Genomic DNA, 4236 nt, shown 5'->3' on the forward strand with positions numbered 1-4236 from the left:
AGCGCGTAAGAAAGAGACATTTTTCTCTAATCTACTTCAACTGAATGGAGACAAAATTATGAATCTTTAAAAGTATGTTCAGATCAAGTCTGTGTGGTAGCTCAGAAAGCCAAAATCTTGATGTTGTTATTATTAATTTTTGACCTGTGACACCTTTACTGTCATTTCAGCACAAAGATGATGCTATGACCCAAATGACTAACCTGGGAAATTTTGCAAGATGGAAACAGTGCTTTTAAATTTTTGCTATGTCCTTGTTTCTTCAGATATGTTTGTCACCTCTTTACATCCAATATATAACTGGTGACACACTTAGGATTAATGTTAGGGGTAGGATTTGGTTAACATCCACCCTCTTATATCGAATTTTCACCTTTCTGGATCACCCAGATGGATATGCTTTTATCATATAAGTTTGAATACTCAAATACAACATCTGCTTTGTGAAAAGCAGGACACGCGTATTTGTCTCCTCCAAACTGAGAAATCACTGAGAAAAAAACATTACTCAGGGCTCAGCACAATAACTCTGACAGGGACGGGACTTTATTCATCAACAATGGGCCTTTTCTTTAACTTACAGAGTTCATACCACCACTAAATCTTTGGGAGTAAATTATAATTATCTTTGACAAAAGCATGCACATACACACACAGAACTGTGATCTCAGTCATCAGCTGCGCTATTATATTCCAGATAGTTCTGCCATAAATGGATGCAGAAAAGCTACGTACTGACCCAGAAACATTAATCAGAGTGCAGGAAATGAAGTTTAAGATTTCCTGGGGAAGGAACTACTTTCAATTAATGCCCGAGCCCAATGCAGAAACAAAACCTACGCCCATGAATTTACAGCAACCACCCGTGATGACCGGCTTCTGCTTGTGAAAGCATCACAGGATGTAAAGATCAACAACACTCTGCTCAGCTGAGCTGCAGTGTTAGCTAGCTCCAAGTTCATTTGGTTAGGACCAACAGAAGGTTGAAAAAATAGGTCCTAAATTAAACTGATTCAAAAATTATTGAATTGACTTATTTACTGTATTTTGAATAAACTGATCACGAGTTCTTCTCTAATATATTCTTTTGGAGCTTTGAGCACCGAGATATAATATAATATCAGTTATATCAGTTTATCAATAAAAGTTAGCGATCTCTACGTCTTATATCCAACAAACTGGGCAACTTGTGCTAAAAACAGTTTAGACAGATGTATACATCCTCTGGTCTATAATCCTTTGATATTACAGCCCAGATATAAAATGTGCAAATATAATTACAAGTAATAATTTTATCTCATTTTCTTGATTTTTAAACTTTCCCTATAGACATTAATCTGTTTGCGAAGGTCTAAATCAGGAGTGTCCAACTTGTTATAGTTCATGGATCACAACCTGATTATAATAACCTGTGTGGAAAAAACAAAAAACATATAAAAAAGTAAATGTACATTTGGTAAACTGGGACATTTTCACAGTTTATGAACCATCAGTTTAAGAAAAGATCCTAAGATTTTTTTTTTTTTTTTTTAAATAGACATGTAGAGTAGTTTGTGTCTTTTGTTTCACATCAGTCTTAAAATACTTGTATACACATATTTTCACTACACTCGAAATTGTAGCACATTGAACTGAAAATCACCTAAGTAATTAATGACGTCACAGCGGGCCAGTTCTGGCCCCTTGGCCCTATGTTTGACACCTTTGGTCAACATAAGAATTAAACCAACGTTCACAAAACACATCTTTGTTTTCATTTGATACAATGTTATTACTCAAAGACGGCATGTAACAATTGCCTTTTCTCGTCTTAATGAAAGACTGAAAGAAGAGTCTCTGCACTGATGTGGTCTTAATTGAGGGATTAATGAATGGATATTACGTACATTACCAAACCATATGCTGATCCTCGTTTAATTAGACTCTTTTCGTGAAATCCTGGTCAAATTGATCGTAAGCCGAGTCGAGTCGAGTTACACTCTAATTATTAGGCCCCAAACCCCGAGGTGCCCTTGGTCACTGGCTCTACAGCTCATGGGATCTCCTAATGGAGAGTCGCGGGGCTAATTGGGACACAGGTAAGGTTACATGTGACAGCAATTAAGCCGAGCAAAGGGCCAACTGTGTGGCCTCCGGCGATCCCGGCGCAGCACTCGCGATCCCTGAGTGCTGTTTTTGTCTTTTTAGCGCTTTTTTCTTTTTTGGCAGAAGCAAAGCTGAGAAGTTTCCCCCTTTAGTCTATAGCAGAGATCAGATTATAGAGAGCCTAAATCCCATATCGTTTTCAGCTACTCTGGGCATATAAATTGCTAAAACGTTTGCGTTTTACTTTGTTTTTAGTTCACTTTTCCATTTTAATATATATATATATATATATATATATATATATATATATATATATATATATATATATATATATATATATATATATATATATATAATTTTTATTTAACGCACACATGTTACGACGTTTATTTAAAGACTTATATGTAACAAGAAACCTGGTTTATTCAATTTCATCGTTTCCATTAGATAAACAGTTATTTTCCCAGAAATCAGAGACAACTATCGTGTAAACTGACAGTAAGAAAACCAGAGACTCTAGTTATTGAAAGAAAAAACAAAAGCCCAAACCAAAAAACAGCCTGCGTGTCGTCCAGAGGGGAAGTGCGAGAGCGTGTCTAAACGCATTATCACTTTTCAGACCTCGGTCTCATGCAGCACGGGGCGGTGGGACACTCGACCCCCTGGCAGCGGTGTTGCTGGAATTACCTACACATGACAAATCAAGACCATATCTGGGAAAATAATCGGGTGCCCGCTGCGTGAAAACTCCCATTAGAGAACAACACTGTCACTGTTAATTACCGAAATGGGCTTTTGTTCGCAGGCAGAGACTACAACTACAACACAACAAACCCGAAAAATCAACACTTTCTCCATTGCTGGCCGACTTAGCTTGGTGAGACCTTTGGCACCTTTTGCTCTTGTTGACTTTGTGGAGGACACGGGGGCTGTTTGCCAACACCGCCAGCATTTAAGATATTCAGTTATTATTCTGCAAGTTCGCTGTTTTTACAGTATTTAATTGGTGGATAGGAAACTGCACGATTTCAGTGATGACCAGTTTATCAGGACCCATCTGGAGTGTTTAGTCCACGCCGACAGTTAGTCTGAGATTGGTCAGAAGGCTGTGGCGTATAGATAAAACAGTTGGCAAACCATGACCTCTAGTCTTTCATTAGTGGGAAAAACATTTCCAGAAAAATACCAGAAATATGTTCTAACTTATGATAAGAAATAACTTATGATTTCAAGAAACACACAATTTCCTGATTCTTAAAGATGCTCCTCTAATATGGCAAAAAGCTTTAACGAGTCTAATAGTTTTTTAAATCCAAAAGTTTCATTTTAATAAAAAAAATCGAAACTTCACTTTAGTTTTAAGTTGTAGGCAACTGTAAAGACTGAAATATTGTTCATTCCAAAAGTTTAGTAGGCGATATTTCTTCCGCCTCCGCAAACCACATCGTTGTGCATTTGCGCTGTGGGAGTCAAACCTTTGTAACTCTCATACGCATTAAGATTAGTTTCCAAAGTAGATGCAATGCCATAGACGTCTGCTCATTTGTGCACTTCTTAAACTGGGAGTTAAGTTGAACACGGGGCTTTGTGCGCTGCCGGAGTGGAATGTGAAAACTGCCCTCTCGCCTTCAAGGATCTAAATAATGACAACTAATGCGCTTTTATGCGGGTAAGCCACTTAAAATGTCTCTCTCATCATTAAGGTTTAACCTTTAAAAGACGTAAAATCCTTTTAAAGAACAAAACTATTTGAAATTATTACAGAAATCTACAGAAATCACACGTGTTCAGCAGCTTCTATTTTATCAACTTCTTAAAATTGCTTATTGGTCATTGGTTATAATGCACAAAATGCACAGTAAGCTTATAATTTCTATTGGACATTGATGGAGCCCACTTAAAAGTACTTGTATCGCAACAAGCGCCCCTGTCAGTCAAACCCATCCAGTCATACGCTGTCCAATCAGGTTGCCCTTTTTTCTTTTTTCTTTTTTTAACCACACTTTTGGGGCCTATCGCGCCGGGCCCTCAAGCTCTCACTTCTCCAGCTGAGGGGAGGGGATACGACCATATTTGGGATTTATGACCTTATATGGAGCGCCGCCAGTGGAGGGCAGCCGTAGGAGGCAGCCTTGCCAGTGACACTTTGCC

The sequence above is a fragment of the Neolamprologus brichardi genome, chromosome 11 (assembly GCF_056152115.1).
Source record: "Neolamprologus brichardi isolate AB-2024 chromosome 11, ASM5615211v1, whole genome shotgun sequence".
Classification (NCBI taxonomy): domain Eukaryota; kingdom Metazoa; phylum Chordata; class Actinopteri; order Cichliformes; family Cichlidae; genus Neolamprologus; species Neolamprologus brichardi.